The sequence below is a fragment of the Alligator sinensis genome, unplaced genomic scaffold, assembly GCF_000455745.1.
Source record: "Alligator sinensis unplaced genomic scaffold, ASM45574v1 scaffold301_2, whole genome shotgun sequence".
NCBI lineage: Eukaryota > Metazoa > Chordata > Crocodylia > Alligatoridae > Alligator > Alligator sinensis.
Genome location: NW_005841874.1, coordinates 2,303,729 through 2,320,477, shown reverse-complemented (window position 1 = coordinate 2,320,477; position 16,749 = coordinate 2,303,729). Strand labels below are relative to the sequence as shown.

Below are 16,749 nucleotides of genomic sequence, written 5' to 3'. Positions count from 1 at the left end.
AAAGAGTGTTTTGCATCACCGGGCAGTGACCCCCAACAGGGTGGTGTAGTGCGGAGCAAATAAAGAGTTTTCTGGTTCAGGGTTAAATTTTGAGCAGCGGGAGTCCTTACTTTACCATCCGCCTGGTTCAGGGTTCAGTTGGATAATAGAATCATAGTACTGGAAGAGACCTCACGGGACAGCCAGTCCAACCCACTGCATGAATGCAGGATACTCTGTCCCCATACAATCCCAGGCAGATGCTTTTGCAACCTCTTCTTACTAGTCTCCAGAGACACATTGCATTGTCCTATTGTTCTGACAGTAAGGACTCCCCCCTGCTCAAAATTTAACCTAAATCTGCTTTGCTGCAGTGTTCAAACCCATCGCTGCATATCCCGCCCTCTTCGGGAAGGGAGAACAGTTGTGTTTTCTCTCCTTTAACGCAGCCTTTCAGATGTTGGAAAACTGCTAACATGTCCTCCCTTAATCGCCTTTTGTCCAAACTAAACATACCTAGTTCTCTCCGCCTGTCCTCGTACTGCTTGCATTTGCGTTCCACCCTGTTTATCGTTGTCTGCTTTCACCTCTGCATCTCCTCCAATTTCTCCACATCTTTCTTAGCTGATCCCAGAGCTGCACACAGTTACCCAGTTGAGGCCTAACCAGCCTAAATGTAGGGGTGCTTTCACCTCCTATGACTTGTGTACAATTCTCCTGTCAATGCAGCCTAAAATTGCATTTGCTTTTTTTGGCAACGGCATTGTATTGCTGACTCACGTTCACCCTGTGATCCAGTAAAACCCACAGACCCTTCTCAGCAGTGCTACTGCCTGGCCAATTATCTCCCATTCTGTATTGGAGCATTTGTGTTTTCTTCCCTAGGTATAGCACCTTAAATTTGTCTTTGTTGAATTTCGTTCTATTGTCCAGGGCCCAGTTCTCTAATCTGTCAATCCTTTTGAATTCTAATGCTATCCTCGCTTGCTCTCCTGAAGAGCCAGAATGAAAAATTCAGTTTGGGTCAAATCAAAACAGAAAGGTTTGGCAAAGCAACGCAAAAAAAAGAAAAGAAAGACCATTTCATTTTGACAACGTGAATAAAAAATATATATATTAAGGGGGAAGATTTTATTTTTGGTACATTTTTAATCAACGTATTTTCTTTGTGTTTGGGGTTATTTACCCCCTTTTTAGAAAACATTTCTTGCATTTCTTGTCTTTTTTTATTAAGGAAAATATAAGAAAAGCTGCTTTGAATATGTCAAAACAAGATATTTCTGCAAAGAAACATTTTTTAAAATTTCCCCTATTTTTGGCTTAAAAGATTTGCCCAACCTGATTGAATTTTAGGAATAATTTTGGTGCTTCTAAAGCCTGTACTTTGATTAATTTACTACTTGCTGGAAAAAAAAAAATCAGCTTTAGTGATGGGGTGCCAACAGGAGTCTCTTCCATCTAGTTTCCTTCAGGGAATAAGTTGTAACAGTTAGGAAGCTAAAGTAAAAATATAGAATTTATTTGGGGGCTCTGTGAAGTTTTCTGACAAAATGCTCCCAACTTCCCAACCACTGTTTACTTGCCTTTAAACCCTATATATCTCCCAGCAACACCAAGACCTTGCTTACACAAAAAGCTGTCCCACTTTCACTATATTAGTACATACTCTCTAGTGACATAGTCTAAGCAGCACAGCTTTTTCCTGCTTAATAGAGGGAAACAAGCTATACAGGAATCAGGCGCTTTAAAAAGGCATTATACCTCCATCTACACTAGGGGCTGTTTCTGTATAACTATTTCAGTGAAAAAAAATCAAACCTCTAATTGACATCATTATATAGGTCAATTATACTGGTCAATACCAAGCACTCTAATCTTGTAACATTGCTGCCAAGGTGAAGAAATCAACAGCCATTCACTGATAAGCTGTATAAATGCTTTTAAAGTACATGAGCCAAGCCCAATGGCTTGGTGCATATTTTTACAAATCTATCAATAAAATTAACATGAATGTGCTTTGCAGCTCAAACAGCATGCTGGATTTCCTGCGAAATGCTCTGCAACTCTGGTCAAAAGGCAGTGGCTGAGTGAGTACAGGTACAGGGGAATTCTTGTACGTGTGATGCTGTCGTATCAAGTCTTGCTCCAGTTCAGGACCCACAACAGGATCTGGCCTCACTGAAAGAACAGCAAGTCAAACTTTCTGCAAGCTGTGGGAAGTCCTGGTGAATCCTATTTTGCTTATCATCATCATTCTTTTTTTTCCCAACCTTTTTAGTGACCAGTGGGTTCATGTTTTGTATATGGGTGTATTATATATTGTTCACGGGTGTCAAAATCCAAATAATAGGGGAAACTGAGTCAGAGAAAGGGACCCTAAAGAAATGTATAGGAAAGAGAGAGTGAGTGATATTTGGTGACTGAAAGGCTCCCAGTTCACAAAAGCTTATGCTCTCTATATATGTATGCCTTAGTCTATAAAGGTGCATATATCTACCCCCCACTTCTGACTAACACAGCTAACCAGTACCTCTCACAGGCTCCTTTGCCATCACCACCACATTGTCTGCATAGGCCAATGCCTTGCAGTCAGCTTCTTTAGCACTAATTAAAATAAGGTGCTCCTTTCACTTCCAGGTAAAGTAACCTGCAGCAAAATGGGTTATTTATTAACTCTGAGATAAAGTAGCGCAATTAATTAGCGCACTTTATTAATGCTCGGAGAATGTCACAGTTAAGCAAGGTGCTTGATGGTGTGCAGATGAAGTAATTCACAGTTAATTAGTGTGCTCATTAACCCAGAGTAACAATACCCATCCAGATAGCAACGTTCATGCAGAAGGGTTTTAGTGTGTTTTGCAGGCTGGTGGACAAGGCTCTGTTCTGCTGCTTTTACTGAGGTTGTGAGCATGTCTACACGGGGTGGGGGAAAGAGAGAGCAATTTGAGGTGAATATTGGCTAAGACTGCAACCATGTTATCCGTGCTACAGGTTTCTTTTATAATATTGAAAGCATGGTAAAAATAGACTTTTCTTCCTAGCAAGGGTCTGTGTGTCTGGCTATATACTGAATCTCTTACACATCTAAAGGAAGGGCTAGTTTTACATGTAAATGTATTAATACATGATCTTAAACTGATTTCATTAAGCTTGTATAAAAGGCTATTTGGATACTCTGACTGGTTTAAATTGGGCTTAACCAAGGTATTCAAACCAAAATAAAAGTGCTCACAGAGAAACTTGTACTCATTTAAATATGGGTGTAGGTGGGGCCTGATCCTGTGCGCCCTATATTTTGTGCATTGAAAGCTTCTATCTATAGTATCTACCTAGGGGTGTGCAACCATACACACACATGCCCACTTTGGTTAATCTATAAGATGCAAACCTACCCTGCCTTCTATTTCAAATGAACATGGTTACCTAAGTCTCTCAACCCTTACCAAACCAGTGGCATTTTTCCATCCATTTTTGTAATGGGTATTAATGCACAAAATCTAGGGCCCACTGAGGATCCTTCTGCAGGCATTTTTACCTCCATGGTTGCAAGCCCCTTTGTACATCTATATCATTATCTAGATAGATATATTGACAGGGATTGCAAGCCCCTATATATCTATCCCAAATATATAGCTATCCATGTATATAGGGGCTTGCAACCATGGAGATGAAAATGCCTGGAGAAGGGGCAGAGCACTGGAGAGTGAGGTCCTTTGTGCTTACTAACCCACAGGTGAAGTAACTCCCAGCTAATCAGGAAGCACTGGATGGGATGGAGAGAAAGCAGAGAGAACAGGAGAAAGAGGGGAAAAAAGGAAATGTATCCTGTCAGAAGCAACACCTCATCTCAGTTTGCAGACAAGAAGGGCTACCTTCAAAAGAAGCAAGGGATGAGTCGCCTTACCTGAGTAGAGGTAAAAATAAAAAAAGTTTGCTACTTTATCTTGAAATGTCGTACCCTCTCTTTGTGCAGACTGCTTGGATTCCCTCCTTTGTAGATAGGTTGTTGACATGGGCCCTGATTTCCTAATCCATGCCGTGAGTCTTTATTAATAAGCTTTTGCATGAGATTCTGCTTCCTTATGCAAGACTTTATTTTAGGAGCTGGGGAACAGAGGCAGTCTAATAGAGGAAAAAGGAAGAGAACAGAGGAAGAGGGGGAAAAAAAGTATATTTCTTCGGTTCTGCTAAGTGTTGTGGAGTATATTCTCCTTGGAAGTTCATTTTTTTTTTTTTTTTCAACTAGTTGCTCATTTAGGCACTCGTGTACAGAGATTGCTAGATAGTGAAGTTGTACCATCAGGATCCTGGCTTTTTGCATTGCTGTTAGCCACACTGTCTTAACTTTTGCTATATTCAGTGAATAATGATGTGGTAGCTCAACAGTTTTTGACTATATAGTGCTGTTCATGGATACAGTGAACCAAATGGAAGGAAAAAGGATTACCACAATAATGAATATAGCATATGTGTGGCTATATGACTATATAAAAAGCTATTGATTCCATATAATTCACCTTTAAATCTTTGATTTTTTTTTTCCCTTGTGTCTGCTGTGGAATGATTCCAGAAGGAGATTCTCATGGACATTTTATGCTTGTTGTTTAATGTGTGTTAAAAATGTGATTCCTTTATTTTATATATATATATATATAAATAATGGGTGTATGTCTTTCTGACGTAAAAAAAAATACTGCTAATATGCTTAAATATGTCAGAGATAAGAACACACGATAGTTTTATGGAGCTACAGATGCTAATATGTTGTGGGAAACATAGCATGTATTGATTGGTTTTATATTGGTATAACTAGAGAAACAGAATGTGGTTATTGATCTTAAGTGTTTATTTGCTAGTTTTCCGCATTTGAGCAAAAATGGTATTGTGGTAGAACAGAGTAACCTAAAGTAGCACTAAACAAAGGGGGTTTTTTCTGTCTATGTTTTGTCTTGATATGCAGAAAATGTTTCTCACCCAATCTACTCTTTTGTTAGGTATTCAGTAGCGCTGGCAGTAATATTCCAAATGTCAAAATTTCAATGACAATTTTCGTCAAAATTTCAATGACAATTTTGACATAAAAGCCAAAAAATTGGCAATTATTTCCCCCCATTTTTCAAATACTTTCATATTCCCAGAAATAGCCTTTTCCTTTTTTTTTTTTTTCTTTTCATGGCATAATGCATTTTTTAAAACTCTCTAATTACTTTTTATTTTGCCTGACATGGCTTCAGCATTCACTGCATGGAACAAGCATGGTATCAAGTGAGTGAGTTATTAAAGTAGAAGTTCTTGGCATCCCAGAAATGATGATGATTATGAGTTACAGCTGTCAGTTTCTGGAATACACAAAGGCACTGCAAAATTATATACTCTGCATGGCATGGTGGTTTTAAAGGTACTGGAAAGGAAGATTCAGGTTGTGAGCACATGTAAATATTTCCCAAAGAAAAGAACTGGCAGACTCAGGAGATTTATTGGTACCCTTTCACCTCTAAACTGAATTTAGCACTCGGAAGAAAGGTTAGTGAAGAAGAATAGTCAAGGATGTGGCTTAATGATGGGCAGTTCTCTGCGTGGAAGGCCCATAGGCTATGGGAATGCTTCACCTCTGCTGAAAAGTGAATGGCCCCGGCAAGGGGATGGAAAATGTCCAGGCGGCCACTGCATCCTTTCACCCCGTCAATGAGCCACCTTTTTAAGGGACCCATAGGGGAGGAGGAGGTATACTGAGGGCATAGGTGCCAGTCCCTGCTCACCCCGCCTGCCACGGCTGGCTACGCATGTTTGAATCGCTTGTTGGGGTTGAGGACTAGTGTCCTCAGCCCTGCTGTCTTTCAAAGCATTTTGCTCAAAGGAAAGCCCTTTTGCTCAGACTCTGCTGTTTCTCAGGGCTTAGCCCTACAAGTGCGGGGACTTATAAAACTGTATCCTTTCACCCTGTCAGTGAACAGCCTCTTTCAGGCTCAGCAGAGCAGAGAACAGACTGGGGAAGCCCATAGCACAGCCATTAGCGCAGCAATGATAGCAGCATGGCTGGATAACTAGAAGCCCTTCTCTCTCGGTGCTATTAAACCGCTACCTTTTTCACGAGAGGAGTACTGAATTCCTCCTCACCTTAAAAAAAAAAAAAAAAAAAAAGGGAGCCTTTTTTTCATTTCATCATTATCTAGGGCTCCCACATTCAAATGATTCTCCAGCAGTCCCTTCATTTTGGAGTACGTGCGTAGAGAAGGGATTGGAAGCCTTTTGATTAAGAATAAGAGGTGATGACACTGGCAACCAGTGCAGGGTTGTCATCATTACCGTGCACCCATACTTCCACAGAGCTTTCGCTCTTGGCTGCCTCTGATATAAAGCTACTGTACTCTGTGCCCTAATTGAATGGAGCTGTTTTATAAACACACACTCACACACACTTGCACACACGCACACAGATATAGATATTCCTGAATCCCAAAGAGATGGCGATGGAAGGAAGGACTGAGGGGGGAGGAGGGAAGAAGCAGACATGTCTAGTCCCTATCAGCCCGTGTGTGTGTGTGTGTGTGTTGCATTTCTTTGTTCCCTCCAGACCTGTTCGCTATCCACCAGAGGGTGGTTTATTATTGGTTTTTTTCCCCTAGAAGTTGAATGAATGATCTGACCACCCACTTTTAATCCCAAGATTTTCTGCTTTCGGCCCGGATTACAATTCACCCAAGAGCATCTTTTCTGCTTTGCTTGCCATAAATTTACACGAGACATTGAAGGGAAAACACCGATTCCCTTCTGACCCCATGTATTTACTGTTCATATGTATGATACTTCAGCGCTCTGCCTTGGTCACGGTGCTGTCCTTTCGGTAACAGCATGGGAAGGAAACCTGCTATCAACTCATCAGGATGCTATCATCTGTCTCTTGAGTTTTTATTCTTTTATACCTCGTAAGTCTGTCCAGAAACAGAAGCTGGGGTGTTATTCAGCAGACCACTTGTTAAGCAGCCTTCCCCTTTGTAAGCATGTTGCAGTGATGCTTTTTGACACATGCCATTTGTCTGCGGGGGTATTCTGGTGTATTTTAAGGGCTTGAGTTGGCCCATATATCCCTAAATGTCCAGGGACCATCTCTATTTCTGTGCGGTGTAGCAAGTTGCAGCCAACGAAAGGATCGGGCTGGAGCCTCATCGGTATAAAGAGCAAGGGGGCCATGGGCAAAATATTTCCCTTTAGGGCTTTGCTCCTTGGGAGTTGGCTCCCTCTGTAATAAGTGATGATGGCTTAAATGAACTCTTTTTGGCCCTGACTAGGAAGAAGATTTAAGTGTTTAATAAGGACGATCGAGGGTGCCTGTATGTTTAGGATGAACACCCATTCGTTTAGTATATAAGGCCTCATTACGGCTACTGAAAGCAAATGCTCCTTCTCCGAGTGCATCATCGGTGTGTCAAAAGAGCAACATTGAGTCAAAATTGGCAGGGATTTGAAGGAAAAAAAGGACTGGGCGCCATATGTAAATAAGATAAAGGTAATCAATCCAATCTCCTGCTTCAGGGTGCACATTGATTGCTTGTGGGAGCTGGGAAAGAATTGCCATTCCTGTAGGAAAGATTAACCTTCAGTTAGGTACCCGTGTGTCTGTCCTTCAGAAGAAACAGGGGGAAAGGAGCTCTGAGTGCTGGCCTCAAGTTGTACAATACAGAAACAAGGGTAAAGTTCCTCCAGGGTCATACACCTACATGGCTGGGCTTACGAGGGCCCGGGTTTCTACAGTGCCATGGCCTGCTGGGTGACCTCGGGTAAGGTCACCCCGTTCCCCTGTCTGTGAAATGGGGATAATATGTTCCTCCCTTTATAAAGCTCTGCGAGAAGAACAGAGGAGAAGACCATTTGGTGAGGTACTCGCGGTATGCCCCTGCTACACCGGGGTAAGGTATGATTTTGTTATGCTTGACTAGTGTTTCATGTTGCTCCATGTCATCCAATAAGAAGCCACTACAGAGATTTAAAAAAAAACAAAACCCAAATCAGGGACCCTACACTTCTTGCCATCCTCTGATCTGTGGTAGCACTGGGATCACTCCTCCATGTGTGGGGTGTCTTGACTTTAGCTCTTTTAGGAGATCTGCATTCTTAGTGCAACATATTTTGCTGGCCAAGCCTGGAGGGAGAACAAAGGAGCCCATAAGATGCACATTTCTGTGCGTGCTGTCTGTCAGAGAGTGACCCCCACCCCAAGATCTTTTTGTCTGCTCCCTCTTTGATCCCTATCATTAGTCCTCCATGCCTGCAACCCTCAACTGTTTGCTAACATGACACCACCCCCCCACAACATGCATACACATGCCAGCTTGGCATTCACACGGATGGTGTCAGCGAAGCTCCATTCGAAGTGTGTTTTCTTAAGCCCTGCAAGAGGATCTTGTCCTCCTGCCCCAGCTATTTTCAAGCCTAGACCTGATTTCCAGCTAGGTGGGGGCTTTTGTGGTTGCATTTGTCATGGTCCAAGTCTTCTTTGTTTGACAGTGTATGCAGGGCACCGGTCAACCACTCCTGCAGCGGGCTGAAGCACCCCAATTGCCAGCTGATACCCCACTGAGTGTCAGAGTACATGGGGTATGCATGCCGCTCTTTTGCTTGGGTCATTTAAAATGACGGACACTGGAGGATGGTAGATTAGTTCCTGTTGAAATCCTAGGGGCCGCCTGCGTGGGTAAATGTCACCCACTGCTCAGCAAATGCATTCAGATCAACTCAACAAGAACTCGGGTTTCAGGCCAAAGCAACCACTCGAAGCGCTAGCAGCACCTGCCTGCAGCGTAAGCATTGATTGAACGTGCTTCGGCCTCATAACACTTCCTGCAGCCTCCATTCACTCATCACCCCAGTTCCTTTCATGTTTCTAATGCACTGAAGTCTGCCCAGAGCACAGGGACATTCCCCAGAGCTACCAAGTGCCTTCTTGATTAGGATGATTTAACTTCACTTTCCCCTATCAGAAGTCAAGGGGGGTGTTTGTATGATGCAACTGGGTCAGTCTTGCTGTCTGGTCTATAAACAACTGAGATTCAAAGTTTGAGATCCTGGTGAGAGGCAGGAGATGGATGTTTCTCCATGTATTGCACGGTTAGTTAACACATTGTTAGTTTTAGGGGTAGGGCATTTAAGTGGACAGTGTGCTACTACTGCCACGTGACCCAAGACAAGTTAGTTCCTATCTTTGCTTCCCCTCTGACCATGCAAGTTTTGCCTTGTCAGCAGTGTGGGACAGGAGCATCTGGTGTGCATTGTACAGTGGCTTGAGCAATGCCAGCTACCTCTATTGTAATGCTCTCAAAGCATTTGATAAAGGCAGCCCTTTTAGAGAGACAGAAATGTGAGGAGACTTGTCTGCGATCACCCAACAGGACACTAGCAATTCTTTCCCATGAGGGGTTAATGTGCAGCCCCTGGGCTCCTACCTGGTTGCTGCCCCCCTTATCTCTCTACCTGCTGCTGCTGCAGCTGTGGTCTCTAAGTTTGCCCCCCAACATCAGTTTTTGCTTCATGCTCCTGCCCTAGGGAGTGCTGTGTTGCAGCCCACAGCACTGGGGGAGCTGTAGCATGGTGCAGTAGTGTGTGGAGCAGGGCTGCCCACATACGTGGTGCCGGATGGGTGCAGCCCAGAGACCTATGGTTTGCACTAGTGTGACCCCAGCTGGTGCATCCTGTGCAGCACGCAGGCCCTAACCACGTAGAAGTTGAACAGCTCTGATGTAGACTCAAGGGTTTTGCTGCATCTCGGATCGCTATTCCATCCTCTGTGCCTCACTGCCTCCCTAACGGGGTCCCAATTCTGGCTTCGGCCCTGAGCTACTACTACTGTAGTACTGCTGTCATGTAACTTAATCATCCGGATTTAATGCACCGTTGTTCTACACAGGTAAAATCACCAGAAGGGGAAACACGCATCCTCATTGCACTAAATTGTTTTGACTCGGGAAGGAGATGACAAAAATGGAGCACGTTGTGTGCATCTTTCCCAGAGTCGTTCACTCAGAGCTAGAAAACATGCTTTCCTGTTTTTGTGAAACGTATAGAGCCAAGTCTTGAAATGAAGAGCCTGTTATTGGAAAGGAGTTTGTTCCCATGTCACTTCCTAACTAAGGTTGCATTGCTGTTGACTGCATCTGTTTCATTTCTGGGCAGAAATGCTAGTGTGCGCTCTCAGGCCATTTCATGCGGGTGGGAGTGGATGCTGGGATCTACCATATGCTGATTTAAATTCTCCCTTTTTCCAGCGTGTCTGCATGGAAGGGCTTTAGGGCCTAGAAAAGTCAGGAGGAGCTAAAGGACCCGTTGTCCGTGCTGTGTACCCAAGGCAGGTGTGGTGAAATGGCCTGTTGTCCCAATCCTGGACTAACACACTGGCATAAACACTGTCACCCCCACATGCTCCTATCTACCAGCCTGTGTCAACATAAGTATGCAAATGTAGGCTCTGGATGCATGTGAGCTTTCAAAATTGGGATCTGTTGCCTTCCCGAATGGGAGGTCCCTGGCTTTTGGAGCTGGATCCAGTGCCTGCTAGTTTCAGTAGGAGTTGCAAACCCTTATAAAGAGGCTATCACATGAGTGGTAAGGGTGGAGGGCAGAGAAGAGAAATGAGAACAAAGCAAAAATGTTGCTGGCTGAGTGGATTAAGAGGAGGAAATAAGGTTCAATGCACATACTTATTAAAGGAACTTTGGATCAGGGATCGCCTCTTTGTACAGTGTGTGTGCAGCATATAGGAGACCCAATTGTGAGTGCTAGGTACTCTTGTAATATAAATATTAGTAATAAAATTGGCTTGAGATGCAAAACTCAGAGGTGGAAGTGCATCCCGTCTCTCTCAGGTTTCATACCAGCAGTTAAGATTGGGTTCATCTAACTAAGCAATGCAACTGAAAGAGCCAGAGACTCTTTGTAGAGTAGGGTGCTAGAAAGGAGAGCCCAAAGACAAAGGTAGGGAGAAGATGGATAAAATAGCGATTGAAGTGCACTAAAGAATAAATCCTGTCTTAGTCCCAAACTTATCTACCTTCCCACAGAGCAGGTATCCCCTCCCTTTTATTGTCTGAAAATCATTTACATTAGAATTACGGACAGGCGAAACCAGAGATAGGGAAAGTTGCTTGCACCAAAGGAGTGAGTCCCACGGTGTTTGTTTCCATGGATGACTGTTCTGTGTTTCTCACTTGGAGCTGCCGTTACATGTGATACCCCCTACCTGAGCCTTGACGTGCCTGGGTTTTAACAAGTCCTTCACCAACGAGTGTCATTTAAAAACACAGTTTCTGCTCACTGAGGCCCATTGCTGAAATATAAAGGCGAGGGTTGATCTCTGGCTGGCAAAAAGAAAAATATATATCGGCCCATTTTACGGCCGTTGTCCGCCTGGCCTTCTAGGCAATGAAAAATGCTGGGCCCTCAGTCTACATCTATTTTTAAGGTTTTCACAGGGAGCTGGGCTGAGCTGAACTGGCTCTGACAGCAGGAAGGGCAGGGAAGCAGTGCCAGGATGTGTCCAGGGGCAGCACCTGGAGCCTTGCTGCTGCCACCTCCCTTTGTGCTGCCAAAACCTGATGTTTTTGGCTGCTCAACTCACATCTCCTCCAGCAGCAACAAACCTCCAGCTATTGCTCCTGCATGCATGTCACCACCGCTGCCAGAGCTAGAGCAGGGCACAGGGTGTGGGTCTCAGTACTGCCCGTGCCCAGTTGCACTTCTGGTGTGCAGCGAGTTGTTTTTACCACTTGTGGCCAAGGGGATAAGTAGTCTGAAGCTTCTGGTAAAGTCAGAGGAAAATTCAAGGCTTGCTGCGCCCCCTCGCACAAAGACGGATGGTAGCTTTGAATATCTTGCTAGCTGGCATGGAGCTAAAATTCATGAGTGTTGCTGCTGTTATGCCAGGTAATTTGAGGTTTTGTTTCCTGGACCTGTGGAGTTTAATTGGGTCATATCACCATAGATTCATAGAAAGTTAGGGTTGGAAGGGACCATCTAATCCAACCCCCTGCTCAAAGCAGGACCAGCCCCAACTAGATCATTTGAGCCAGGGCTTTATCAAATTGGCCTTAAAAAACCTCTAAGGATGGAGACTCCACCACCACGTCTCTGGGTAACCTGGTCCGGTGCTTCACCACCCTCCTAATGAGAGGTTTTCCTAATATCCAACCTAAACCTCCCTTGCTGCAACTTGAGCCCATTGCTCCTTGTCCTGGCACACAACCATAAGGCCTTGACACGCATGTTGTCATCACGTGCAAGCCCAGGAGCTCGGGATTTAAGAAGATAGCCAAATATCTCAAGGCTTGTAATAAAAACGCAAGAGTTGGCAGCATAGCAAGTGCACACTTTCAGGAGCAACACACCTCCGTAAGTCAGCATGGGCCAAATTTGTCCTTGGTGTTAGGCCAGTGGGAGCACCCTCAAGATTAATCCAACCTCGCTTGTCTCTTCTGTGCATCTTTGGCCTCTGCGATGAAGCTGGTGCCTAACATACACCTGAAACAAAGCCCACAACAGCTGCTTTTGGGAAAGTGGCCATCTAAAGGCTGGTATTATGCCGGAGAATTTTCTTTTCTGTAGTTCGTGTTTACAGTTGAAAGCAATTCCTTTCAAGCCTTGAAAAGGATATAATTATTTGCTTTTACAATTAAAGCCCTATAGGGGCTAGCTATTGTTGCATGCTCCTTGAAAACATGCTATCTCTTTTGATAACTGTGATATTATTAATCAGTTAATTATCATCACTGGATTAAAATAAAATACTCAAGTAAACACAAACGCCTTCTCTCTAAGGAATGTATCTGAGCTCTTCTAATTTCTTTTTTTCCTTTTTTGTGTGTGTGTTTATAACGAGCGCAATGCATTTGCTCTTCTCAGGAATGACGCGTGCAAACGTGTGCTTGCAGCTCTGTTGTGAGAGTGTGCAGGCCTCCTAAAGGCTGGCGCTTTGTAACAGTCCCATCAAGCTTCACCACAAGGTATTTGGCTGTCAGCAATGGCTAGCTAAGTGATTAGCTGACACAGCTACTCACTATATGGGTCACTGGCAGAATAGACAGGTTCAGTAATATAAGACATTAGTCCCAACTCCTCCTGCATGCCTTGCCTACTTCATTAAGCTTTAAGCCCGGTTGTATTTGTGCAGGCCAAATAAATACATGTTGGCACTTTAAAAACCAGTCATTTAAAAATAGCAAGCTGACCCATTGCAGGAAGAGAAATGGGTTTTTGAGAGTAGACTTAGCTAAATCCTTATCCTTCATGAAAGTTATGTTGCCTAGGTCAAAACAGGATGGAAATGCACTCAGTAACCAGAGAGAGGTACCAGAGTGCATTCATGTGGCCTGAGAGTCTGCCCAGTGATTGCATTAAATATCTTGACAAGTCTGGGCTTAAATTCATGCGTGATGATCACATATCAGCGATGTTATAACAAGTGAGTTTCCCCCTTCTCAACCACACGCCTCAACCATAGCTGGCTTTAAGAGCCAGAGCCAGTATTTCCTATTTCTAGAAATGTAGATGGTGACAGCTGAATTTTAGCATGGGATTTTTTTGTCTCATCTTCGGCATCACCCCACACTTTGGATCTGATTTCCTCATCCTCAATGAAATCACATTTTCACTGATTACAGGGCCACAAAAACGATTGGCAACCGGAGAAACAAATCACGTTTTCTAGTCCTCGAGATAAAGAATTGAGTATAAATGATTTATGTACAAGTGCCAAAATGAACGGTGCCAACTACTGTAGGAAGCAAATAAAAAGAAAGTTTAAAAAAAACCCTCTATGATAGAACTGATTATTAGCGTTCTGCTAACTGATGGGTAGAAGGATACAAAGCCTATTTCCACTAGGACAGGAAGGAGAAAGCTGATTTGCTTTCCTATTAAAGCTAAACGGGGAAGGTTAAAAATTGCTGTACATTTTAAGGTTTTTGGAGAACTCTCCTAATATGATTTGATACCACTTCATGAGGGTCTAGTTTTTTGGATTTCTTTCTCTGCCCTCCTGGGTATGAATTTCTCTTGACGTGGTAGTGGCTGATGATGAAAGCAAAGGGATGGGCCCAAGGTGATCTTGCTGGCCCAAAAAGTTGGACAGTTAGAGGAAGTTAAAGAGCAGTTTTCATGAAGTATAAAAGAGGCAGGCGTGATTGAAAGTCGGGGGATATATTTAGATGGAACAGGATCATATCCTAGTGCCTAGTTTCCATGGTGTCAAAGTCTTAGCTAAATCCTTATATCATAAAAAATAAAAGTAGACAGAAACATTCTCTTTTAAATTTCGATTATGTGTCAGAGGGGCAGTAGGATTTGCAGATCTTGTCAACAGACAAAACAGAAGAGTATTATCCTTTGTGTAGGATTCAGCACAGAAAAGATACCACTCAGCTGACCACAAATAGAAATGCTGAGAGACACAAGCCAAAGAATATATTGTACAGTGTGTGTAAAGGACTTTAAATAACTTACATTGGGCTTAAACCACCCCAAAAAAGCCATGTTTTGTTAACATTAAGGGTTTGACTTCAGCCTTTGAGAGCAAAGCAATTCAGCGTCTAAAGGCAAAATGCCTGCCCTGTTCTGCCCAGTGTAAAGCAGCCCATGTGATGGCTTATGTGCTATTGCTCTAGAGCTGTATGTAAGAAATAATGCTCCCCTCTCGCCAGAACTGGAGGTAAGAGCTGTATCTTTTACCAGGTTTGAAAAAGGCAAAACATAGTTGTCAGCTTTACCTATTAAATCTTTTTCAGCCAGAGAAGCAAAAAAAAAAAAAAAAAAGGTAGCTTTGGGGGTTTAATGCAAACCTAGTTTTTACACAAAGTTGTGTTTATGTTTTTCTTCACAAAAAATGGTGACATTTTACTTTTTTTAACCTTTTACCATTTTACCAGCACCTGGGTATGGGTACAGGAAGCTGCTGGAAACAAATGCCAGGCCCCGTCTTGCAAACCTTTTATAGGTGAGCACGTGTGCAGACCTCAGCAGCTTCATCACTGGGACAACTGGTTCCATAACCCGGTGTGGACTAAGGTGTTTGTCCTCAGTCCTACTGTCGTAACACTCTTTGGTTCAAGGCTCAGACCAATGACTACTTGAAGTCTCTGGGAGCCAAATCATACTCCAGCTCAGAAATGGGATCCGCAGGGCTTGAGATGAACAAGCTTCAAGTTCACACATTCTTTTGGCAGAGTTACAGGATTTGTGCATCTTTCATCCTAAATATTGAAACCAAGGCACAAAATCAAGTTAATGGACTTGCCAGAGGTCAGAAAATGAGTCATCAAAGACCTGAAGAAGTAAGTAGGGATTTTTAGACCTGCTCCTTCCTTGTTCGTATGCATCGAAGGAAAAAAAAGAGCGAACAAAACTAACTTTTAGAGTGACGTTTTTAAGGAGCTGCCCTACCTGGCAAGCCTCCCCCCGAAAGCACATGACCTAATCGACAAATTATTCAGACGCAGTTAATCAGATTTTGCCCCTGGTTCCACTGGTGGGAATTTCACTATTGCAGATAAGGGTGAAATTTGGCCCTATGGTTTTCTCTGGCACTACTTTATATGCCTTGATTTTGGACTTCCCTCCATCCAGGAAGAGGCATTGTCCCACCCAGAGACCTGTTAGGTGCTTGTTTTGTGCCTCCACTGAGTTGGCACCCAGGGATGATACCCTGTTGCCCCCACCCCTTACTTATGCTACCAGTTCTACCCAGATCCGGTCACGGGATGGGGCCTTCATGTGCGAGAATTGAAGTTCAATTGAAGTAAAATTTAATATGAAAAAAATCCCCCCTGGGTGAAACTTTCTCCCAAGTTGAATCCTTGCACATTAACTCTCTGGCTTGAGTACATTTAAATTCTTCCTGCCAAGTTATAAACCCCTGCAAAAAAAAAAAAAAAAGAGAAAAAGAAAAAGAAAAAATCTTATAATGGAAATGCTGACAGGCCCTTAACTACAGCTGTGCTAGCGGTCGCCACCATAATAAAGATATTGCATGTTATCAATAATCCTCTTTTTGGCTGAATCCCTGTATTTCTAAAGAGAAAGGGCTTCCTGACTGGGCAAATCTATTTATAAACTTTGTCTTGGCAAAAGGAGAGCCATATTGACAATGCAGCAGAGATCTGGGAAGGCTGCTGCAGCCTGCCTGACGGCGAGATAGCAGCAAGCTGTGTGTCAAAATGGGCCATTTACATTTTATCTCTCTCTCCTCTAAAAGTAGCGGAGAAGCGTTCTTTTTCTGACTTTAAACAAAGCAGGGCAGCCGAGTTGTAAGAGATGGAGTAAACAGGTGCACTAACTCGCTGGATGGTTTTGGTACAGAGAGACTATTTTCAGGCGTGGCTTTCCAGCAGGCAGTGTGGCCCTAAATGGGTGGCAGATGTGTATGTATTTATGGGATGTAAATGTATACATACTGCTCTCGACTTTCTTTGACAAAGAGGAAGAAGATGACGTTTCCTCTGTCCTGGAGTGAAGCGGAATATAATACTTCTATCTAAACAATAGCAGGCATAGGCAAAGCTGACAGCAGTGGGGATGAGAGCCTAAACATGACTCTTCCTTCACATTTTTTTTTTCTGCCCTGCAACTGAGCTATTTGCAAATTTTAATTTGGAGAATGTGGTGGATTTCAGTCCTAGCCTGTTGCATCTCCTGCTTTTTGCTTACTACTGAACCTGCTCAAATGATTGGAAAAGGCAGCGGAGTCTTCCATGGGGGAGACGATGGGACCGATTCATCCATGAGAAACAT

General features: G+C 43.4%; 1 long non-coding RNA gene across 1 annotated transcript in view; it reads left to right on the top strand.

The window, feature by feature from the left end:
• Nucleotides 1-2,825: 2,825 nt before the first annotated feature.
• LOC102384401 overlaps nucleotides 2,826-16,749 on the top strand; it is a 17,762-nt gene continuing 3,838 nt past the window's right edge. Inside the window, exons 1-2 of the long non-coding RNA XR_323060.1 lie at nucleotides 2,826-2,927; nucleotides 3,713-3,893. This is a non-coding gene — a long non-coding RNA (uncharacterized LOC102384401). The remainder of the gene's footprint in view (nucleotides 2,928-3,712; nucleotides 3,894-16,749) is intronic.